The 25,828-nt window shown below is 38.6% G+C and overlaps 1 protein-coding gene across 3 annotated transcripts in view; it reads left to right on the top strand.

The window, feature by feature from the left end:
* Positions 1-1,421: 1,421 nt before the first annotated feature.
* The window catches only part of LOC131053051 (inorganic pyrophosphatase TTM1), a 123,121-nt gene continuing 98,714 nt past the window's right edge, over positions 1,422-25,828 (top strand). The window contains exon 1 of one of the 3 annotated variants that reach the window (XM_057987648.2): positions 1,422-1,733. The gene's annotated coding sequence lies outside the window, so the exon portion shown is untranslated. Of the gene's footprint in view, positions 1,734-1,788; positions 1,808-25,828 lie in introns of those variants that run through there. The other 2 variants (XM_057987646.2, XM_057987647.2) reach the window with 2 other exon arrangements.

Here is a 25,828-nt window from a genome sequence, read left to right as displayed (position 1 = left end):
AAATTTTAATAATTATAGAATAATCATATTTTAAAATTTTATTTTAATTTATCTCTCTACTTTGCCTCTATCCCCTCTATATTTATATCGCTCTCTATCTATTTATGTATCTCTCTCTATGTATCCTTCTCTCAATCACAGACACATTGTTTCCTCGTCCTTGCCTTTATCTCTCTATCTTTCCCTCCCTACATCTCTCTCTTCTTCTCTATTTGTTACTCATCTCTATCAGCTTCTTTATATCTCACTCTTGGACCCCCTCTACCTCTATCTTCACAACTCCCTCTCACTCTCTAGCTATATCTCATTATCACTTTCTCTTATTTAATCCATCTCTCTCTCTCTCTCTCTCTCTCCTCTTTATCTCTTCCCTCCCCATCTTTCCCCATCTTATTCCCCCCTATTCTCCTATCTATCACTCATCTCTACATCTCTCTCCCTTTATCTTCCTTTATATCTCTATCTACCTTGCTCTCTCTTCTTATTTATCTACCTTTCCCTCTCTATTTCACAACTATTTCTCTCACTCTCTCCATATCTATTTTTCTCTCTACTCCATCTCTACATCTCTCTCCCTTTATCTTGCTAATATATCTCTATCTACCTCACTCTCTCTTCTTATTTATCTACTCTCCCTCTCTCCATCCCAACAATTTCTCTCTCGCCCTTATCTCTTTATATATCTCTCTCCATCACTCTATCTCACCATCTATATCTATAAGACTATATGTATCTCTCTCAACCCTATATCTTCCTCTCCCTCTACCTCTCTCTATGTGTCACTTCCTATTTCTATCTTTCTATTTTGATATATCCATCTCCTCACCATATTTCCCTCCATCTCCATCTTTATCTTCATCTCCACCTCTATCTCCTTACTACCCTTCTCTCTCTCTCTCCCTATTGCAAACATAACATGAGCCTATTGGTAATGGAGCTTGCTTTTTTTCCTAATTCAAAGGTTTTATTTTATTATGTTTGGATCCTTGAAGTGGACACATAGTTTGTTTGAAACCGTCACTTCTCCATTAAACTTTTGTTACACCAACATTATTTCTAAATTTCCTACAAATTGATCTCATGTACTACAGAATAGTATATAAAAGACTATAATTTTTCTATTTATCTTCCACACCTCTTCCGTGTACCTATTGCACACCATGATGCAATTGCTAGTACTAAATTCTATTATTAGAATATTTCAAGTACTAATAACATTCATTATCATTTCCGTACACTTACGTGGAAAGAGAATTCTATTCCCATCGGGACTTGAGAACACGGATGCTAGCCAAGCCAATCGTTCTTAAGAAACATTAATCATAGCATAAAGGACTCGATATTTTATCACTAATCTAATTTATTTCTGTGCATTCATCCGGAATAAACTACATAAATCTTTTCCATCCTATGAGAAACAATTTGACGATACTCTAGAAGAATACCAACATTGACCCGCGACTTACCCGTTGAGATGCTGAAAAGGAGGTCCAACATAGCGACGGAGGGAAAACAAGTCCACAAAAGAATCGACGCCGTGGGATCAACGCGTTAAAATAAACAGCGCGAGAGATAACCACACACCATTCTGTACATTTTTAACCAGTAATATACCATTTCTCAGGATCGATTCTCTCCAAGTTCCTGACCCTAATTCTGAGTCAATTACCTGCCGTGCTCGAACATTTGTCTGCACGGGAGCTTCGGCATTGTTGTCTTCACACAATTTCAAGGCTAGTTCTCCATTGCGACTTACTTTACTGCTTTAAATTTGAGGCTCGTGACTCTCAATAGCCGTTACTTAAAGGTTAAATTTAATTAATAATCAAGTGTTAAGCTACAGTAGCGGCAGACTGTAATGCTTATGGAGATGTTTGGGGATTTAGAAGAAAATATATTAGGTTAACGTAGAATTAAGTTGAATTTAAATATATTTGCTGCATTCTTAGGATCATTTCAAGGTTGTGAGAAAATTTCAGGAGTTTTGAATTGTTTTTCCCCAAAATTCTTTGCAGTGCTTTTGGTCAATCCAGATTTTAAGTTCAATTTAAAGATATTTGCTTCATCTTTGAGATCATTATTATTTGTGTAAATGTCTCTGATCATTATTTTGGATTGCACTCAGCAATCCGTCATCAGTTAGAGGAATAGTAAAGAGGGATTATAGAGTGTAGATGCGGAAAACGAGGAGCATAAATGAGATATCATTATTATTGCTTTCTTGTTGGTCTTTTTAGCTGGCAGTACGGACCAATTTAAAGCTGGCAAGTACGGCGAGCTATCTAGTATCGAAAAGTTCACCGCTAGTTCGGGCATATTGTCTTGTCAAGGGAAACTTTTAGGAATTTGTAGCTTCACTTCTTTACAGCGCTCGTAGGTTAAGCTAAAATAAAAATATTTTTAAAGATCTTTGCTGCATTTTTAGGAAAACTGTTGTTATTTTTTTTCGTCAGGCTTTTTTTACTTGGAATTATGTGCCAATTTAAAGCTTGAAATCAGGGCTAGTTACGCAGACTGATTTGTTATAGACAACGCTCAGGAATTTGCAGTTTTTCCAAGGCTAATCTAGAATTAAGATAGATTCAAAGATATTTGCTGCATTTCGAGGATTATTTTTCTTTTTTCCCTAACAGTATTTTAAGTTGGCATTTCCGGGCAATTTAAAGCATGCAATTCCAATTAGTAATCTAGATTAATATTTTTTTTTGGCATTAGTTCAAGCATAGTGTATGGAATAATTTCAGGAGTGGCATTACTCTTTGTAGTAATCTTAGGTTAAACTAGAATTAAGATGGATTTAAAAATATTTACTGCATTTTGAGGATAATTTGTATTCACTTTTTCTACTTTTTATCTGTCTTTTTGCTGGGCATCACAGGGGAATTTAAAGCTTGGAATAAAAATTAGTTGTCTAATATCAAATAATTTATAACTAGGTCTGCATACTGTTATTTTTATGGAAAAAAATCAGAAATTTGCATCGTTATTATTTCCAGTGTGGGTAATCTAGAATTAAGGTGAATTTATAGACATTTGAATCTCAGTAGTATCTTGAAAATACAACTGGGGTTGTCCCCGTATCGCAGTGGTTGTAGGGTGCGCACCTTCGGGTAGAGGTCTCAAGGTCGAAACCCCCGAGCCTCACGCCGTGCCATCCAAGCTGGGCGGTACGGTGAGGTGGAGGTTTATCTTGCCCCCCGCTGACTGTGACTATCCGTAGGTCCCCCATCCCGGAAAAACATATACTCCACTCCGCTAGTGCCGACAGACCAATCTAGTAGTGAGTACCATGAGGAAGGCCTAGCACAGATGTAGGGCAAAGTTTGATGTTGTCTCTCACTGTCAGCGGCTCAATCGATGGTTTGTCTCTGTTCGTTGGCCAATGGAAATGACGGCTAGTGCTCTCAAGCCGTACAAGTGCTTCATCGAGGATGCCTTGGCTCACGACATGGAGCTTAGGTCCTCCCATGTGATCTCACTGGTTCATAGCTCTAGTCAAAAGTGCTTGCCCTTTAAAAAAAAAAAGAGAATACAACTAAGAGAATGAATGAATGAAGGAGTTTTAATGACGTCCACGAGACACAACGGTCTAAGGGACTAGATGCTCCAAATTAGCCCAATTTCAGGTTCTTTTCCATGCTGGACCTTCTCTTGTGAATCTTGATTTAGAGATTTGCTGTTTTGTGAAGCCTTGACTCTTCGAAAAGCTCGTTCAAACTGCCCACCTTTAGATCGTTAACAAACTGGCTGCGAATGTCTTCATATGCAGCACACTCCATAATGAAATGCCACTCTGTTTCTACTGCTCTTTTGTTACAAAAAATGCATATTCTTTCTTCCCAATCTTCTTTTGGCGCCTTCCATCTACCTGTTTCACATCTCAAGTGATGAGATCCAGTCCTTAGTTGGGCCATTAGAATTTTGGCCTTTCTATTGATCGCAGATCTCAAATATTCTTTTTCATCGTGCTCCCAAGTAGGGTTGAACTCTTTAATATATTACTTTTTTTCCTACCTAGCTGGTTTGTCCACATGGCATTCCTGAATTTCTCTAGCACCAACTTTTTTTTATCTCCCCTTTGTTGCTGGGACAGTCATGTAAATTTATGTCCCACTTGCTCAACCACTTGCTATTTTGTTTCTTCCAAGTCTTTTTTCTACGATTTAAGTCCTCTTCGACAATGAAGTTGGGCCACCGATGCTTATCCATACTTTCTACCTTTTTTAAGTAGCATAATACCCGGATGATTGCCAAAGTCTCAATTGGATACATACCAGCTTCAGCTAAGAGAACATCATAAGGAATTGTTGATTTGACTTTGAGGCTGCTAGTGATTAGATGTTTTTGAATTCTCTCTATTTGTCTCCATTTGAGGATAGACATGCTATTGCCCCAAACTTCACATCCACAAGGGATAACTGGAACCACTAATAAACCGAAAAGGGTTTTCTTAGTCTTCCAATCCTACAGTTCAACTTTCGTACATCTGCTTTGAAGAAGAAAGGTGTCCATTTTGGCATACCAAGCCCAAGGGATCTATCTAAGGCAATAGATAGACTTCCTCAGTATGCAAATCAATTAAGAATCTTATATAAACCCTTGTGGCCACTCCATGTAAATATCCTTTTGAAGATCCCTATGAAGAGATGCACTCTTCACGTCCATTTGATGTACAACTCAACCGTGAGTGGTGACTATAACAATAGTCAAGAAAATGGAGTTCATCTTTGCAACAGAGTCTAAGGTCTCAGTGTACTCGATACTTGGCACTTGCGAGAAAGTGTTGGCCACAAGTTGTGCTTTGAACTTATCAATAGTTCCATTCGTTGCACATTTGGTTCGATAGATCCACTTACACTGAAGTATTCTTGTTCAATTAGGAAGAATGACTATGTCCCAAGTGTTGTTCCTTATCAAGGAATTTTACTCTTTCTTCATTGTTGAATCCTACTTAGCAATTCTTGATGCTTCATGAAAAGACAATGGATTTGTAAAGGAGGTAGTCTGCATGTGGAAGTGCCCTATGTTGTGAACTTGTCCTTTGGGTATTTAAAGGATCCCTAACAAATGTGTTTGCTAAATATAGTGTAAGATGACCCCTTTCAAGGCAATGAAGAAGATGGGGAGGAAGGACAAGAGTTCTCAATCTCTGAATGTGAACCTTGTAGAGGTGGGGCTAAACCCCCATGATCAAACTTGTGATTTTGAGGCGCTAGAGGAGAATCCTCTAAGTCACTTTCATTTAAATCCATTCTGGAAGGAGAAATGTGAGAGGACAAGCTAGGAGGGCTTTCCTCAAAGTGAAAACTCCTCTTAATAAAAAAGTTCATGCATCTTAGGGTCCTGTTGTGACCATTTCACACATCGCCCCATCAGAATGGGGACCCCCTCTTTTTTTAGGGTTTTGCTTTCCCTTTGTTAGTTTTTCTCTTTGCAATGCTGGGTTTTGAGTGTGTGAGTGGTTGCCTGGGCTGGTTAGTTTAGGGTTTCTTTCAAGCGGAGTCTAGCCTAGTTTTGGGAGGTCGTTAGTCGTTTGCCTGGAACCTTAAATGAAGTATTCCTTTCAAGAGAATCAGGATGGTGAGATTGAAGAGCAGGGTGGATAGGTCTAAGGTCCGGGTAGGTCCAGTTTGATGGTTTTTTTTTTTGTTAGAGTCCTGTTTGCTTCCAGGTCTGAGTTGATTGAGCAAAGTCAGTGATCAGATGGAGATCGGAGTGGTCATTTCAGAAACTGATGAGAGAATGCACCTGATGATGATTGAAAGAGTTTTGCAGGAAGGAAATGAAATGAACCAAGGTAAGAAACAAGTCAAAATCTTGATTTTCACTCCTGACCCTTCTAAAGGGTCTAGAGTGAAAATCCTTCTAGACCACCTTTTCTTCTCAGTTTTGGCTAAGTGTTGCTTTCTAGGGCATGTTTGAGGGTGAATTGATATGTTTTGCCTGGGGATGGAGTTGATTGATTTTTGAAGAACAAGATTGTTGCCAAAAGGAGAATTTCGCTCCTGACCCTTCCAAAGGGTCTAAAGCGAAATTCATCATAAACCCTATTTCTTGCCTTGGATAGACTTGCAACCTTGTTCCTAGCTTGGAAAATGACCTAACTTTGCCTTATGAGGTGGTTTGAAACTTGAAAAGTGAGCAATATGGTCTGGAATGAGATTTTCGCTCCTGACCCTTCCAAAGGGTCCAGAGCGAAAATCTTCTTAAAGCTCATTTCTCCCTAACTTTGGCTAAATTTTGATGTGCAGGGTATCTTGGAAGGAAGGTTGGACATTCTTGTCACCTTTGAAGATTTGAAAGCATGAGAAAATGAAGAATTTTGGACAAGAAGGGAAATTTCGCTCCTGACCCTTCCAAAGGGTCCAGAGCGAAATTCCCAAAAGCTCTTATTTTGCATTAAAGAAGGTCAAGTTTTTTGACATGGATGGAAGAAGAATGACTTGCTTTTGCCTCTTGAGGTTGTTTTGAACTGAAAAAATGAAGGATTTAGCCCAAATGGAGAATTTTGCTCCTGACCCTTCCAAAGGGTCCAGAGCGAAAATCTCTATAAGAGACATTTCTTGCTTGGTTTGGTCAAATTGAGGTGTCCAAGACAGGATGAAAGGAAGAATGAACATATTGAAATCCTTGGGCATGTTTAGAAGTTGTGAAAATGAAGGATTTTGGCCAGGAAAGGAAATTTTGCTCCTGACCCTTCCAAAGGGTCCATAGCGAAATTCCTTGTAAACCTATTTTTAGCCTTTCTTGGACATGAAACTTTATTCCTAACACGATGAAACATGAAATCCTACCTTGCAAAGAAGTTTCAAGCTGAAAAAATGAAGATTTTTGGTCAAGACTGAGAATTTCGCTCTTGACCCTTCCAAAGGGTCCAGAGCGAATTTTCTCAAAACTTCTTTTTGCTATCAAAGTTTTGCTAAGTCAAGTGTGGGATAAGGTAAAATCAAGAAGGAATTGCCCCTGGGAGTGACTTGAAGTTGCAAGGAATCATGAAAGATGAAGGAATTGAGCCTAGAAGAGATTTTCGCTCTTGACCCTTCCAAAGGGTCCAGAGCGAAAATCCTCAAAGTCATCTTTTCTTCCAAAATTTTGGACAAAACTAAACTTAGACAAGGGTGTGGGAAGGCATTTGGTTTGCCTTAAAGTGGATTTTGGTTGCTAAGAAGGAAAGTTTTGAAGCCTAATGAAAATTTCGCTCCTAACCCTTCCAAAGGGTCCAGAGCGAAATTTCTAAATTCTCCTTTTTTCCTTGCAATTTAAGACAAGATTTTGGTTTTCATGACTTGGAGAGGAGTGAGGCAAGATGTTCTATGCCTTGGAGGTGATTTGAAGATGAAAGGATGGGAAAATTACCCTAAAACTTGATTTTCGCTCCTGACCCTTCCAAAGGGTCCAGAGCGAAAATCCTAAAACCTATGTATTCCTTTCAAGTTTATGCTAAGACAAGACTAGACCAAGGTAGAAATTGCCCTCGAGACCACCTTTGAGTTGATGTTGGCTTCCAAAAGTGATGATTCTAGGTCAGAGTAAGATTTTCGCTCCTGACCCTTCCAAAGGGTCTAGAGTGAAAATCCTAAAATCCCCTATTTTGCCTTTCAAAAACAAATCAAACTTGGATTGGGTGAAAGAAGAGGACTATTTCCTAGCCTTGAGTGGTGGATTCAAGATAAAATGATGGAGGAGTAAGCCCAAGCAAAGAAAATTGCTCCTGACCCTTCCAAAGGGTCCAAGGCGAAAAACCCTAAAGTCACCTTTTCCTCCAAAATTTAAGTAAAGCTAGGCTTGGACTACAGTGAAAGAAGCCATTTAGAATGCCTTGGAAAGATTTGGACCTTCAAAAAATGTGAATTTTGAGCTCAAGAGAGAATTTCGCTCCTGACCCTTCCAAAGGGTCCAGAGCGAAATTCAGGATAGGTCCTGACCCTGGCTAGGTTGTTGAACAAAATTGACCTTTTTCGCCTTGTGAAGATCAAATCAATGATAGCAAGTTGAGAAGTGGATTCAAACTGAGCAAGTTTTGATGAATTGAAGTGAAGGAGACTAGAAAATTGACCTGAGAAGTGAATTTCGCTCCTGACCCTTCCAAAGGGTCTAGAGCGAAATTCCCAAAAGGGGGGTTTTTCCTTCAAAATATTGATGAGTCAACTTAGTAGGTGAGATGAATAGATCCTGGAAATTGTCTTGGAGGAGGTCAATGATCAAACTAAGGTGAATTTTGACCTAAAAAGAGAAAATCGCTCCTGACCCTTCCAAAGGGTTCAGGGTGAAATACACATTTTTCACCTAATTTACTCATGTGAAATGCTAAAATTTGAAATGCAAGACTTTGATTAGGTCAAAACAAATATGAGCTCTCCTTCCAGAAGATTTTGGAGTCAAGAAAACAAGGTAGTCAAGTCCTAATTAGAAAAATCGCTCCTGACCCTTCCAAAGGGTCTAGGGCGAAATCATCAAAAAGCCTATCATTCAACCTTGTTAGATTGAGTCAAAGGCAAGTTACAAGATTGTGAAGACAAGGACATCGGAATTTGCAAATCTAGGTTGTGAAGATTTTGATTTATGAAGTGAGCAAGTCGAGATAAGGGGTTCAAACCATCACTTTGGATATTTTGATGCGTAAGGAGGAAAGAAGCTTTATTAAGCCTTGATCAAACCTTGACATTCCTAAGCTAGTCCATAATTTTCATTAAATTTGCCAATTTCAAGACATTTAGGAAGCTAAATCAAGTTCACATGAATTAAGGCATTTGCAATTTAATTAATTAATTTTTAAAGCCTTAAAATAAATAAAAAATTCACCTTTCAAGCCTTGAAATTAATTGTCAAAATAAAAAATTAAGGTGAGCGCTCAAGCCTATTATTTTGTTTCTTTTAAGCAAGTCGGCCATCCTTTGAAAGGGATTTTGATTTATTTTATTGCTAATTTGCTAAGTCGGCCTCATGGAGAATTAGGGTGAGCGCCCTATATAAGGGAGATGTATTGTAGCAAATGTAAATCATTCATTCAATTCTTCTCATGCGAATTTGAAGAGCAGATTAGAGGAGCGAATTTTACCTGATTTGGAGGCGAATTTCTTGCTAAGTTGGAGGATAATTTCCAGAATTTGCTAAGTGTTTGGAGGTTAGTGGAAGGCGAAGTTTTTTTTGAAGGCTGATTGAAGCATAGTTCATCCAAAGGAAGACCAGAAATTCAGTCCTTATCCAGCAAATTCTGATCTCCTTTTATTCATTTTCCAAGGTTGATAGTTAAGCATTCAAAGAGGAGGTATGAAGAATCAGATTTTTGAAGTTTTTATTCAAGGTTTATTTTGATTTCCATAGCAATCTTTAAAAATCTAAGTCTTGTAAAATCTGATTTCCATTCATAATTAATTTGAAAATTCATAATTCTTGGATATATCATGTCATTTTCAAATTAATATCTAAATTATTCCCTTGAAAGGTCTTGAATCCTATACCTTAAGATATTATGCTCAAACCCTAACTTTAAACTTTTGTGTAGGTATCAAATAACGACCTCCACAGGACCAGACCAAAACAAGGACGACCTTCTCCAATCCAACATCATCAAAGACGACCTCTTCTAGTCCAGCATTTGAAGGAAAGGTACACCATCCATCCTGCACATCAAAGACAAACGAGGTTAAAGCAAGGGTCCATTGAAGAAGCCAATACGTTCAGAAGAGTTCATTAAAGTTAGCTTCTAAACATCATCAAATTGAACATCAACCAAGTGTCGGACAAGGTGGCATCCCAGTCATCACTCCTCCAGTTGGATTGGTCCACCTCGGTGTGTCCAGATTCAATGTACCTGACTCATGGGAGATGGCACAAACTTCGATGTACCTACCCCGGTTCGCCATTGGTCGAATATTCTAGAGAAGACATGTGTCCAAATAATGCAATTATTTCATTGGCCAGAATTGAGTTTGTTGTAACAAACCCTAATTACGGTTTTCATTGTAAAATCTCGGCCATTGATCTCAAATTGATTCGGGCCATTCATTGTATTGGAGGATGCTATATAAGCCCTCACTCATTTCATTTTAAAGAGTTAGAGAGACAGAGAGAAAAAGTTAGAAAAGCTGGAGAGAAATAAGTTTAATTTTGTTAGTAGCAAATTTGAGTAGTGAAGAGAGAAAGTTGAACAATTGTTGTAATTTGGCTATGAGATCAATGAAATATTGAAGTTATGGTGTTTTGTTGCAATCCTTGTGGCTATCTTCATGGTTGTTTATCTTCTTGAATCACTCTTAGTAGAAATATCATTTAGATTTTAAGTTTGAAGGACGAATGTTGTGCCTGATCTTTGATAAGACTCACATTCCAAACTACTAGCTTCTTACTGATTGTAAGAACGCCTTGTGTGGTCAACTGGAAACATTGAAATTGATTAAGAGTTCAATTATCATTGGAAATATTGGTACGTATCTCCCTGATAGTATCTATCTCCTTGGTAATTTGAAAATCGTGAATACCCTTAGAAGATCGCACCAATTCCAGTGGAGTTGTAATCCTTTGGCGATACTGAAATTGGTAGAATCTTATCAAGACCAGCCTTCATCAAGTCATTCTTAGGATTAGTTTTAAGTATCTATTCCTTGAAACCCTTTATCTTTTGATCTTTTTGAAAATCTGTTAGTATTAGGAAAATCCTGTTTCCTCATTTGGAAAGATAGTAACACGGACAAGCTTTCTTTGAAAGTACGTAAGGCCCCTTGAAGAAACAGCAAACACAATGACCACTGGTGCTTATCCGCAAGTAGAGATCCTACAGAGCAGAACCTTGAAGTCCTTCTGATTGATCCTTTTTGCGATATCTTCAGCATTCGGAGACTTTATTCAAGAGAGGATAAGGTACCTTTAGGTATTTTATTCTGTGTTTGGTCGTGTACAAAATACACATCAGCAGGTCCATAAGCTGATACCTCTTGACACCATTAGGATTTTTGACAAAGATACAAGGCTAGCATTGAGGTTTCAAAGCCTTGTCTTTCTCTGAAGGATATATGCCCATTTAGGGGAGCCAAAAACTTAGGAATGTTGCACAATTGTTTCTCTGCCACACCAAGCTTCAAAATGAGTGATATCTTTCAAGGTCTTATGGGGAACTTGATTTGAATTTGAGCAAAATAGTGAATGTCTTTGGCCAAGAACTCATGAGCAAGAGGGTGAATGAATTATGTAGCTAGCCATCTCCTTCAAGGACCCGTTTCATTTTGCAATACCATTTTGCTATGGTATGCATGTTGAAGTTCAATCTCCTCAAGAGTATAGAATGATACTTGACCATTATTTGTGCCAAGAATTTTGACATACTTCCCAAATTTTTTCTTAGGAAGAGCCTTGAAGTCCTAAGTCTATTAAAGGTCTCACCTTTTTAATGAAGGGGGTAGATTCATGTATATTTGAAATAATCATCCATGAATGTGAGAACATATCGAGCCTTGCTAAAAGACAAGGATGGAAAGGGACCAGCTACATCATTGTGAACTAATTCAAGGACTTTGAAACCCTCCAAGATTTCCTTTTGTTGAATTTCTCTTGTGGATGTTAATCCATGGCATAACTTGGACATGCCCTGTCTAAAAAATTGATATGAGGAGGACCTGTAACCATATCTGGCGAGTTGAGTTGTTGAAGATGATGGTAGTTGAGACTCAAACCACTCATGCCATAATCTGCTCAGTGTGTTAGAATAAGTGAGTAAAGTTGTAGATGGTGAATTGGGAACAATGTGGAAGAATGAATAAAGTTAAGATTGATGGTCAGTCTTCCATTGTAGTTATAGCTAGAGTTGAAGTTAAGTATATTTATTTCATCTTATGTTTCAGCAATAGCTTTGTAAATAGTCTAAATAAGTGCTATTTTGCAATTAATTTACAATGGTAATTCTCATGCTTGTATATTGCTGAAGTTGCTATTCATTGAATATTCATGATTGTTGTTTTAAAATTTGTGTTTATTCAAGAGTATTTAGTATGCCTATTTTGCTTCTTATTTACTGTTGATGCATTATTGTTCTTTATGGGTTAAAATTTAACAATTATTGAAATCGTTTTATTGTAGTAGAAGTTGGGTCCATAGTTGGAGCTTTGAATGCAATTGTTATGTTTTGACTTTAATATTATGTGTATATGTTTTGACTTATCCAATTTGTGTGTAGTTGCATTGTTTAGTCTCCATTTCTAATTGAATAGTACAAATATTTAATCTCTATTTTTATCTGAACAACACTAGTGTTTAGTCTTGGGATTTATTTTTAGTTAAATAGCATAAATTTTTTAGTTGTGTTGAAAGAGTATATCAACCTTTTACCATAGCCAAATCCAAAAGCTACACATATAAAGTTTATTTAGCTTGAATGTTAATCCTCAAACAAGCATTTTAAAGATTGCAAAGTGCAATTACATGTTTTGGATTAAAGCAAAAACAGGTTTTGAAGGGGCCTCGAAACCCTTTACAAAAAGATTCTAAGAGAATTAGAATCAAAGTTTAACATATATCCAAAACAAAACAAGTTGCAAGAGAAAGACATTACAAACGACAGCCATAGAGACAACAAAAGCCCAGATGGGCAACAAAAAACCAGCAAAGAGAACGAAACACAAAACTAGCAAAACAGAGACAACAACGACAACAGACAACAGAAACACAGACCCAATTACATGAGGCTCCTGAGGGTCTCAGCCACCTCAGCCTCAAGGACACTCATTTTTCAGCAACAACTTTTATTTCTTTGTAGTCCACCTTCTGAACGACTGCCTTCTTTTTCATGTTGCCATGGGTCCTTTTGCTGGGTTCTTCTTCAACCCGAGTCACATCAGTTTCATCTCCAATAGTGACAATAGCCCTTTCCTGTTGCTCCCAACTATTCACCATCATAGCCATAACGTCAGAAGTTTGCTTCACAATCTTGTGGCTATTCGACATGATAGCCTTAAGCATATCTTGGATCTTATTGTATCCGTCTTCAACATTGGAGATGCGGTCTTCAAACCCTTTCTTTATCTGATCAATCCCTTCACTCGTACTTTTAATGAATTCCAACACCGACTTCTTCTCCTCCGTCGTCCACTGCCCCACATCCTTCTAATTGCTTTGATCATTCTCAACAGGGATGGCCTCCATTTTACTACCCAAGTCTCTCTGATTTAGTCTAACCTCCTTTAATTCATGAAACAACCATTTAAACATGCTGAAAGTTTCAATTGCATGTTCTCGAGCTATACCCAACACATTCTCATAATCTTCCTTCTTATCACTAAGCAATGCACATTTTGGGTGAAGGTCCTCATGAGCTACCGCACCCACATTACCAATATCATGGGGTGGGGAAGGAGGGGTTTGAAGATTATGACTGTCTGGCTCCTTGCTCTCTTCTTTCTCACTCATAGAATCCTCAGGACTAGCTTTGGTTCCACTGGAAGTAGGGGAGTCATTTCCAGCCAAAGTGGAAGAGGAAGAAACCACAATTTTTTTTTGTCCTTTTTTACCCTTACCCCCCAGGGGATTGGTATTCACAGGTTTCTCAAGTTTAGCTTTTTTCAGAGGGGGAGGGGACTCACCTTCAGAATCAAACCCAGACTCATCTTCTCCTGACTCACCCGCACTAGTTTCCTCTTCAGAGGAAGTATGAATATAGTCATTAGGGGCAGGAAGGGCACAAAAATGAGAATCGTTAAGGACTAACAGTCCTTCATGCAATATGGGGAACTGTTGATGTGTATTTTGTACACGACCAAACACAGAATAAAATACCCAGAGGTATCTTATCCTCTCTTGAGTAAAGTTACCGAATGCTGAAGATATCGCAAAGAAGGATCAATTGGTGAAACTTCAAGGTTCTTTTATGTAGGTTCTCTACTCGTGGATAAGCACCAGTGGTCGTTGTGTTTACTGTTTTTCAAGGGGCCTTACGTACTTTCAGAGAAAGCTTGTTCATGTGACTACTTTTCAAATGAGGGAACAGGATTTTCCTAACGCTAACTGGTTCCAAAAAAGATCAAAAGATAATGGGTTTCAAGGAGGCGAAACTAAATTAATCCTAAGAGTGACTCAGTGATGATTGGTCTTGACAGGACTCTACCAATTCAGTATTGCCAAGAGGTTACAACTCCACTGGAATTGGTGCGATCTTCTAAGGGGATTCAATGATTTTCAAATCACTAAAGGGGATGGATTCTATCAGTAAGATACATATCAATGCTGCCAACAATGATTGAACTCTTAAACAATCTCTATGTTTCCAGTTGACCACACAAGGCGTTCTTACAATCAGTAAGGAGCTAGTGGTTTGGAATGTGAGTCTTAACAAAGATCAAGAACAACATTCGTCCTTCAAACTTAAAACTTAAATGCTATCTCTGCTAAGAGTAATTCAAGAAGATAAACAACCATGAAAATAGCCACAAGGATTGCAATAAAACACCATAACTTCAATATTTTATTGATCTCATAGCCAAATTAAACAACAATTGTTCAAATTTCTCTCTTCACACCTTATTTCTCTGTTGTTGATGTTAAACTTATTTCTCTCTAACTCTCTAACTTTTTTTCTCTCTCTAACTCCCTAAAATGAAACGAGTGAGGGCTTATATAGCACTCTCAAATACAATGAACAACTTGGATCAAAAGAAGATGGTTGAGATTCTGACACCTAAACCCTAATTAGGGTTTGTTACAAAAAAGTCCCCATTTAGATAAACGTTATTAATCCATAGCCAATAAGAATTGACACAAATAACAAGGAGACATAGACCAATAGGAATTAAGTTGCCACATCATTTTATAACAACTTTTCATCTAGAACTTTGTTACCCTTTCTATGCTCTTTTCTAGCATATTCAATGAATCTGGACGTTATCTTCTCAATCTCAGCAATGGGAATCTCAGGAAGATTCTTCATTCGTTCTTCCAAGTGAAGGACTTGATCAAAAGCTGTGAGAAGGGTCACCTCCCATCCAGGCTCAAGCTCTTTTGTTTTTTCGATCAGGAACATAGTAGCATGCATTTGATTTCGCTGCTCTTTGGTGACTGTGTTCTCCTCTTTGCAAAAGATGATCCTGATCTTGTCTTTTAATTCCTGGATGTCTACATCCGTCTCAATCTCAATTCTTCTGTCAAGGATCGTACACAATACCTCAAACACCTTGTCTTGAATAGGGTGGATGGTTTCCTCAACTCGGCCACATCTGGAACTGATATCTTCGAAAAGAACTTCCTTTATCTGGAGCAAAGTTGACCACTGCAGAAGGCTATGGGCTTCTCCATTCATTATCTTCTCTTGCGCTAGAACCTGTCTTGGAGTCCTTCTTATCACTTGCAAGACCGGGATGACAACATCTCTAGTGTGAGCAAATGCATCCATAGTTACCAATAGATTATGGATGATCTCAAGAACTTGGATAGCACGATGGAACGTCTTCATCATCCTTGTTGCAAATTCCATGGCCACCTTGTAAGATTCATCAATCCAAGAACTCATGAGTTGGACCAAGCTCTTTACCCTTTCTGCCTCATTGATTGATTCAAGAGGAAGTGCATGCAAAGGAGATATTGCTGGATCCTGTCATCTCAACGGTTGATAAGATGGCTAAAATAATTCCTCCAAGCACTGACCTCCTTTTGTAGTTTCTTATTTTTTTCCATTTCTTCTTTGAGTTTGTCATTAAGTGCTTTCAGTGAATCAGTTGCTTCTTCCATGGCTTGCACAATGGTAAGTGGACCAAGATCAAATGTTTCCAGATCGTATTCTTCTGCTAGAATCTCATCTTCATACTTGTCCACCACTGGTGTAGCTATCTGCACTTTTCTGGATCCTGTCTCATCTCTAATTACCTTTGACATCTTTGTGGCCTTCTTCTTTTCTATTTCTTCATGAGAATTTCCTATGAGGCTTTCCAAGTCAAATACTTGTTCTTCCTCTTCGACCACAACTACCCTTGTCAACCTCTCTTTTAGCCAATCTGAAATGGTAGATTTCCTTTCCCTCACTTGTATTTCTTTAGGCAGAGGTCTATCTTCCCTGAAAGGAGATGTTGCTTCATCATCATTCTTTTCTTCTTGTTGCTCATTAGCACCAACCTGGGGAGATTGACTCGATGAATGCTGAGGTGTATGTCCTTTTCCTTGTTTATCATTCTGTACCATGGATTCCATAGGCTCATCAATTTCATACACTATCTGCCTCTGATCTTCTCCTTGACTTGCTTCCTTTTCATGCCTAGAAGATGTGCTTGGTGGACGATTAGGATTCACTTTTTGCTTCTTCTTGGAAGGCTTTCTCTTTTCAGGTCCTTCTTTCCTCTTTGAACCTTTGGAATGAGAAGTATTCTCACTCACTCTTGCCTCTCCTTCTTCTGGTCTTGTTTCCAAGGTGAATGTCATGGATACATTCTGCTCCTTCAACTTTTGATGTTGTACGTCCACCCGTTTGCGAGTGCAAGATAAAATGGGAGCCATCAAAGCTCTTAGGTCTGAAACCTTTGGCTCATTCCAATCTATCTTCACTTCTTTATCTTCCTTCTCATAGGATGATTGGAGGCATCTACCACTGTCCTGGGCTTGATCGGCTACTCTATAAATTTTGCATTCCCAGATGAGATCCAAGGGTAACCTGGAATGCATCTTTCTTTTGACCTCTACATCATCTTGGACATTCATCCAAAAGTCCTCCACCTGAAACTCATGCTTGTACTTCTTCCCGACTGTTTCTTCTATATGACCATGAGGATCAAAATTCTCCCTTGAGGCAAAGGATGTGAATGAATATAGAGATAATTCTTTCTCTGCATCCTCCACGGCTTGAGTATTAGGACATACTTCAACTGAGTTCCCTAGTAGGATGGGTACGGGAATTCCATTTCCATGCTTGTGTCTTGATGCCTTTGCATAAGCTGCCAACTGCCTAGTCACCTCAAAATATTATCCTGTCTGTAGGATATCTCAGCAACATGTAGGGAGGTGAAGGACATCCATGAACTCTGATGTATGTGAATTTGGGAAATTGAATGAACCATGCACCATGCTTCTTCACGAGCTCCTACGCATCCAGAGACAGTCGATTGTGAATCTCTCCTTGCAATGTCCTAGTGACATACATCGTGAAGGTGTCATTGACTAGCTTGTAGTCACTTCCTGGCGGATGATGCAGTTGAACATAAGAATCACAAACTCTTATTTCTCTAGGTCCTCTCCCAACAACTTGTTGTGACGTATTCACACATCGCCCTATTGCAAATGGGGACCCCTGCTTTTTGCTTTCTAGGGTTTGTTTTCTAGGTCTTTTAGGGTTTTGTCTGTTAGCCTTTAGCTTTCGAGTGTCGCCAGGGGGATCACCTGGATAGCAGATTCTGCTTGAGTTAGGTCAAGTGGGTGAGTGATGAAGTCTGGAATGTCCTGATCCTGAAATTTGGCTAAGTCTGGAAAGTCCTGATCTTGAAATTTGGCTAAGTCTGGAATGTCCTGATCCTGAAATTTGGCTGTTTGGAATGTCCCGATCCTGAAATTTGACTAAGTCTGGAAAACTGAAGAATCCTCCAAAAACTAGATTTTGCAATATAACTCTTGGAGGTTTGAAACCACTCTCAAACATCCTGAAAGTATATATGGAATATAACTTAAAGTATAAGTGACATTTTCTTATACTTAAATGTTATATTCCATAAAATTATCCTGATGGAGAGTCTAAAAATGTCAAATTTCGCTCCTAACCCTTCCAGAGGGTCCAAAGCGAATTTCGCTCTTGACCCTTCCAAAGGGTCCAGAGCGAAAATCTCCATAAGACATTCTAGTTTGACCCAAACTTAGAACCAACTCGTTCCCAGGCATCTTTGAGGGCAAAACACTTGTTTGGATGGAAAAATGTGAAAATGAAGTCAGGATTTTGGCCAAGATTAGGAATTTCGGTCCTGACCCTTCCAAAGGGTCTAGAGCGAAAATCCTTATACACCTCAATTTATCACTTATCAAGACCAAGTTCCTTGTTTCCAAGGCACGTGTGGAGGTGTTTTTGAATGTTCTTGCCTTGAGAGGGAGTTGGATGATTTCAAAGATCAAGATTTTGCTTAAAAAGTGATTTTCGCTCCTGACCCTTCTAGAGGGTCCAGAGCGAAAATCAACCTAGGATTCATTTCTTGCCTTATTTGACCAAATTTTGATTTGCAAGGGATTTTGAAGGGAAAAGTGGACATGTTTAGACTTTGGAAATGTTTGAAAACCTTGAAAAATGATGGATTCTAGCCTAGAAGAGGAATTTCGCTCCTGACCCTTCCAAAGGGTCCAGAGTGAAATTCATCATAAACTTCATTTGCCACCTTGTTTGAGCTTGAAACCTTGTTCCTAACTTGGAAAATGATCTAATTTTGCCTTGTGAAGTGGTTTGAAACTTGAACACTGAGCAATTTGGCCTAGAATGAAGATTTTGCTCCTGACCCTTCCAGAGGGTCCAGAGCGAAAATCTTATTTGAGCTTATTTTTCACTAATTTTGGCTAACTTTTTATGTGTAGGGTCTCTTGGAATGAAGATTGGACATCATTTGATACATTTGAAGATTTGGAAGCATGCAAAATGAAGATTTTTGGACAAAATGGTGAATTTCGCTCCTGACCCTTCCAAGGGGTCCAGAGCGAAATTCCCAATAGCTCTCATGTTGCAATGAAAAAGTTCAAAGCATAGGCATGAATGGAAGAAGAATAGCTTGTTTTTGCCTCCTAAAGAAGTTTCAACTTTGAAGAATGAAGGATTTTGCTTAAAACCTAATTTTCGCTCCTGACCCTTCCAGAGGGTCCAGAGCGAAAATCTCTATGAGGGGTATTTCTTGCCTTGTTTGGTCAAATTGAGAAGTCTAAGGCATCATGAAAGGAAGAATGAGCATATTCAAACCCTTAGGCATATTTAGAAATCATTGAAAAGTGAAGGAATTGAGCCAAATGGTGAAATTCGCTCCTGACCCTTCTAGAGGGTCCAGGGCGAAAATTCTAAAACCTATCTTTTCTTCTAGAGTTTGGGCAAAGCTAAACTTAAGCATGGGTTTGAGGAGACTTTTGAATTGCCTTGAAGTGAAATTGGATTGTTAAAAATGAAAATTTTGAAGCCAAGAAAGAATTTCGCTCCTGACCCTTCCAGAGGGTCCAGGGCGAAATTTCCAAATCCCCTATTTTGCCTTGCAAAAATAGACCAAGTTTGGATGGAGTAAATGAGGAAAACCATTGCCTAACTTTGAGTGAGGGATTCAAGACAAAATGATGAAGGAGTAAGCTTAAAATGAAAAAATCGCTCCTCACCCTTCCAGAGGGTCCAGGGCGAAATCATCAAAAAATCTATCATTCAACCTTGATTGATTAAGTCCAAGGCAAATTGCAAAATTGTGAAGACAAAGTCGTGGAAATTTGCAAAAATGTAGGTTGAGAAAATTTCAATTTGATCAAGTGAACAAGCTTGGATGGGTTCAAACAAGTCTTGAAGTGAACCTAGACCTTCATCACTATTGAATATTTCAAAGCCTAAGGAGAAAGGAAGCTCCATTAAGCCTCAATCAAACCTCCATATTCCCAAATTTTCACCAAACTTGCTAAAATTAAGACATTTGGGGAGGTTAAATTAAGTTCGCATTATTTGAGGCCTTTGTAATTGAATTGATTGATTTTCAAGCCTTAAAATAAATGTAAAAATCCACCCTTAAAGCTTTGAAATTAATTCAAAAAAATGAAAAAATTAAGTTGAGCGCTCAATATTTGTTATTTGCCTTTATTTGCCAAGTCGGCCATCCATCAAAAAGGGGGTTTTATTTCATTTTATTTCCTTTTTGTCAAGTCGGCCTCAACAAGAATTAGGGTGAGTGCCCTATATAAGGAAGGAGTATTGTTTCAAAATTTAAATCATTCATTCATTCCTTCTTATGCGAATTTGAGGAGCACATTAGAGGAGCGAAATCTAACAGATTGAAGGCGAATTTCCAAATTTTGAGAAGCTAGTGGAAGGCGAAGCTTTTTGAAGGCTAATTGAGGCGTAATTCATCCAAAGGAAGACCACAATTCAACCCTTGTCCAGCAAAATCCGGTCTTCTTTCTTCATTTCCCAAGGTTTTATAGTTAGGCTTTCAAAGGAGAAGGTATGAAGAATCATTTTGAAGTTCTTATTCAAGATTTATTTTGATTTCATTGCCATTAATTTGAAAAATTAGAATTCTGGATTTATCATGTCATTTCCAAATTAATATCTTAAATCATTCTCTTGAAAGGTCCTAAATTCTATGCTTTAAGGTTTGATGCTCAAAGACTAACTTTAATCTTTTGAGAAAGCATCAAATGGCGGCCCCGGAGTTGGAGGATCAATTACTTGGCGGACCCTCATCAAAGAAGATCAAGCCAGGATAAGGACGACCTCTTCCAGTCCAGCATCAACAAGGACGACCTCCTCCAATCCAGCATCAACAAGGACGACCTTCTCCATCTATCTTCCAGTCCAGCATTTGAAGGAAAGCATCACCAAATTGAGCATCAACCAAGTGTTAGACAAGGTGGCATCCTAGTCATCACTCCTCCAGTCGGGTTGGTCCACCTCAGCATGTCCAGATTCAATGTACCTGACTTATGGGAGATGGCACAAACTTCGATGTACCTACCCCGGCTATCGATTGGTCGAATATTCTAGAGAAGACATGTGTCCAAATAATGCAATTATTTCATTGGTCGAATATTCCAGAGAAGACGTGTCCAAATAATGCAATTATTTCATTGGTCAGAATTAAGTTTGTTGTAACAAACCCTAATTAGGGTTTCATTGTAAAATCTTGGCCATTGATCTCAAATTGATCTAAGGCATTGAATGGTATTGAGGGCACTATATAAGCCCCGACTCTTCATTTGTAAAGGATAATAGAAAGCTAATAGTTAGTGAATAGGAGTCAACAATAGTTAGTTAGTAGTTAGAAGGTGAATAGTTAGCTAATAGTGGATAGTCAGTTGATAGAATAGCACTTAGAATAGAATAGAGAGAGAAGGCAAAGATTGTTGCCAAGATGTTGTAAAAGACTTGTAAAACTTCATTGAAGAAATGGTGAAATCTATGGGTCGATTCAACAATTTGCATGGTCTCTATACTTCTCAGATTTGATTTCATGTTATTAGATGAGTGGAAGAAATGTGTTTGATTGATGGTGAAATTTGTCTTTCCATACTACTAGCAGTTTGTCGATTGCAGACTTGCCTTGTGTAGTCAACTGGAATCATTCAGCTTAAGCTCAACTTCAATTGTCGCTTCTTCACTGATATGCATCAGCTTGATGGTGTCTATGCCTGTAGCGATGATTTGAACATCATAAAGCTTTCCTCCGAAGATCGCACTAACCTTGTGGAGATGGTCCTGCGATGTCAAAACAAGATTTAGTTAGAATTTCATCAAAGATCAATCATTGCTCCTACATTTCTTAGTATCAGAATTAGATCCTTTCCTCACCCTCGTCCTTTTTCCTTTTTTCAAAATCTAGGCCAGTGAAATCCTGTGATTCCAGCAAAACAGACGTTTAGGTCGTCAAGTGTAAGTCCCCTTGTGATTCCAGCAAAATCACATCATACCACAGAGAGCTTATCCACATGTAGAGATCCTACATACAAAGAACCTTGAAGTCATCCCGATTGATCCTTTTCGCGACATCTTCAGCATTCGGAGACTTTATTCAAGAGAGGATAAGGTACCCTTTAGGTATTTTATTCTGTGTTCGCATGTGCATAAAAAACACATCAACACAACTCCTCTGTGAGGTAGCCCTGCATATTCAAAACTTTTGATCAAGGCATACATAACATATGAACTCATGTGAAATGACTTGGTAGGATTTAGCCTTCTCAACTGCACGTCCAGGTTGTTGCTAATGTTTCTAGCTCAATTAAGCATTCCCTTTCCTTGGACGATCACTTGTATGAAGAAGAACATCCACTTGTCGAAGAAGAAAGCTTGAGAAGCACCTGTAACTTGATTGAGCAAGGTTATCAAGTCCTTGAATTCTTTTTGGAAATCAATTCTGCGTGGTGTATTGGGAATCTTGTTCAGGCGAGGTCTGCTCTTGAGTAACCAATTCTTGTTGATGAAGTTTAAATAGGAATCAGGATCATCCTCATAGATAGACCTAGCTCCTTCTAGACTTTTGTAGATCATGTCTCTACGCTCTGGGAGATGAAAAGCTTCGCTTATAGCTTCCTCTGAAAGGTAGGCTAAGATAGTTCCATCCTTGGCTACGATCGTCTTTGAGTGTGAATCATAGTGCCGGGCACACTCGATCATCAATTCATGACACTTGACTGTAGGAGGGAAACCTGTGGCCTTGATGATGCCACTCTCAATTATCTTCTTTGCAACGGGTGACGGTTTGCCAATGTAGGGCGCTTCTCGAAACTTCTTCACATTGAAGTTTCCTAGATTGGTGTCTCCGATATTGCTCCACTTGTACACGATCCTGGTTTCCAATTCATCATTCTTTTGATCCTCCTTAATGAGAGCCTGCCGGGAAGTGGATCCACTGGTCCTGGGGGTCGTCATTTGATACCTGCACAAAAGCTTAAAGTTAGGGTTTGAGCATAATACCTTAAGGTACGAGATTTAAGTCTTTTCAAGGAATTAACTAAATATTAATTTGAAAATAATGCGATAAATCCTAGAATTATGAATTTTCAAATTAATATTAATTGAGAATTGAAATCAGATTGTACTTAGACTTTCAAAAGATTGATATGGAAAATCAAACTAAATCTTGAATAAACTTTCAAAAATCTGATTATACATACCTCTTCCTTGATTTTTAGCTATCAACCTTTGAAAAATGAATAAAGGAAAATGAGAATTTGCTGGACAAAGATGTTTGATCTGAATTTTAGACTCCTCCTTTGGATGAATTAACCTTCAATCAGCCTTCAAGCCTCCTTCAAAATCTGGAAATTCGCCTTCAATCAGCTTCTCAATCAGAAATTCACCTTCAACTAGCCTTCAAGATCTGGAAATTATCCTCCAACCTGCTCAATTTCGCATCTCCAAATCTGCTCTTCAAATTCGCACAAGGGAAAATGAATGAATGATTTAAAATTTTCAAAACACACCTTCCCTTTATAGGGCGCTCACCTTATTTTGCCTCTAGGCCGACTTGGTAAAGGCTTAAATAAAATAAAATAAAACTCCTCTATAAGCATGGCCGACTTGTTTGCAAAGGCAAAATAATGAATTATGAGCGCTCAAGTGTGATTTTAAAATTTTTTTAAATTAATTTCAAAGCTAAGGTGGATTCTTCATTTATTTCAAGGCTTAGAAAAATTAATTGATCAATTTATAAGTGCCTCAATTTATGCGAATTTGTCTTAGTCTCCCAAATGTGTTTAATTGGCAAATTTAATGAAAAGATATAGGCTAGCTTAGTGAATGCTAAAGCTGGATCAAGGTTTGATGAATTTTCATTCTCCTTAGGCACTAGAATGTTCATAGTTTAGGTCTCTCCAAGGAGGCTTGCTTGAACTTTTTATCTAGGTTTTGTTCACTTCATTAATCAAAATCCTTACAACCTAGATTTGCCATCACTTCATGCTCTTATCATCATAATTTTGCAATTTGCTTTTGACTTAGTCTAAACAAGGTGAATAATAGGTATCCTCAAGGATTTCGCCCTGGACCCTTTGGAAGGCTCAGGAGCGATTTTCTTGATTAGGCCTTAAATACCCCATTTTTCTCTCCAAAATCCTCTGGAAGGTGAACAAACGCTTGTTTTGGCTTAACAAAACCTAGGATTGCAACTTTTTAGCCTTTCACATGGGTAAATTAGGTGAGAATGGGAATTTCGCTCTGGACCCTTTGGAAGGGTCAGGAGCGAAATTCACCCTTTAGGTCACAACTCACCTTTGTTTGATCAACAACCTTCTCTAAGGCAAAATCTCCAAGGTCCATTCTCAACTTGGCAATCTCAACTTGGTAGTATTGGTTTGATCCTCACAAGGCCAAAAAGGTCAAATTTGCTCAAAACCTAGCCAGGGACAGGACCCATCCAGAATTTCGCTCTGGACCCTTTGGAAGGGTTAGGAGCAAAATTCCAATTTTAGCTCAAAATATGCATCTTTGATGGTCAAGAGTCTATCCAAGGCAATCCAAATGGTATCTCTCACCCTTGTTTAGGCCTGACTTCACTCAAATCTTGAGGAAAAAGGTGGTTTTAGGTTTTTTCGCTCTTGACCCTTTGGAAGGGTCAGGAGCGAATTTCTTGTTTGTAGCTCACTTCTCCATCATTTCAACTTCAAATCACTTCACAAGGCAAGGAAACCCTTCTCTTCTCTCATCCGACCTAAGTTTGACTTGATTTTGCAAGGAGAAAAAGGTGATTGAAGAATTTTTGCCTTGGATCCTTTGGAAGGGTTAGGAGCGAATTTCTTCCTCTTAGCCCAAAATCATCATTTTGGAGACAACAATCAACTCAAAGGTAATCTCAAGGGCATCTTTCACCTTGGTCTAGGCATGGCTTGACACAAATTTGAAAGGAATAGGTAGATTTTAGGATTTTCGCTCTGGACCCTTTGGAAGGGTCAGGAGCGAAAATCTTGTTTTAGGGTTATTTCCTCATCCTTTCAACCTCAAATCACCTCCAAGACTTAGGACACCTCGCCTCACTCCTCTCTAGGCCATAAAAATCAAAATTTTAACTTGTCTTGCAAAGAAAGTAGGTGGACTTGGGATTTTCGCTCTGGACCCTTTGGAAGGGTCAGGAGCAAAAATCTTGACTTGAGCTTACTCCTTCATCATTTGTCCTCAATCAACTTCAACAGGGCAAGAACACCTCTCCTCACACTCATCCAAACCATAAAGAGTCAAAGTTGACTTGATTTTGTAAGGAAAACAAGGTGATTTTAAGATTTTCGCTCTGGACCCTTTGGAAGGGTCAGGAGCGAAAATCTTGTTTTTGTTCAATTCCTTTAGTTTCAATGATTTCTAGCAACTTGAAGTCACTCTTAGGGACATCTCCTTCTTGATTTTACCTTAGCCCACACTTGATCCAGCACAAAGTTGATAGCAAAGAGAGGTTTTGAGAAAATTCTCTCTAGACCCTTTGGAAGGGTCAGGAGCGAAAATCTCATCTTTCACCAAAAATCATCATTCTCTCAACTTGAAACTTCATTGCAAGGTAGAATCTCATCTTTCTTCGCCCTAGGAACAAGGTTTTAAGCCTAAGAAAGGTCAAACGTAGGCTTGTAAGGAATTTCGCTCTGGACCCTTTGGAAGGGTCAGGAGCGAAATTTCCTTTCTTGGCTAAAATCCTTCATTTTCATAGCTACCAAACACTCTCAAAGGCAAGGTCATGTTCATTCTCCTTCTCATCATGCCTTGGACATCAAATTTTTGCCAAATAAAGGAGGAAATGCATCCTAGGGAGATTTTCACTCTGGACCCTTTGGAAGGGTCAGGAGCGAAAATCAAGATTTGGGCTAAATTCTTCATTTCTCCAATTCAAAACAACCTCAAGAGGCAAAGGCATGCTATCTCTCTTCCATCCACACCATAAGAAACCAAGGATTTGACCTCCAATGAAAAATAAGTGTTTTTAGGAATTTCGCTCTGGACCCTTTGGAAGGGTCAGGAGCGAAATTCATCTTTTGGTCCAAAATCCTTCACATTTCAATGCTTCCAAACATTTCCAAAGGCTACAAGATGTCCATCCTTCCTTTCAAGATACCCTGCAAATCAAAATTTAGCCAAACTAGGGAGGAAATGAGCTTTAAGAGGATTTTTGCTCTGGACCCTTTGGAAGGGTCAGGAGCGAAAATCTCATTCTAGTCTTGATCACTCACTTTTCCA

This window comes from Cryptomeria japonica, chromosome 9 (assembly GCF_030272615.1).
Source record: "Cryptomeria japonica chromosome 9, Sugi_1.0, whole genome shotgun sequence".
Taxonomy (NCBI): domain Eukaryota; kingdom Viridiplantae; phylum Streptophyta; class Pinopsida; order Cupressales; family Cupressaceae; genus Cryptomeria; species Cryptomeria japonica.
The sequence above is the reverse complement of the archived record's forward strand: the minus strand, read 5'-3'. Positions and strand labels throughout refer to the sequence as shown.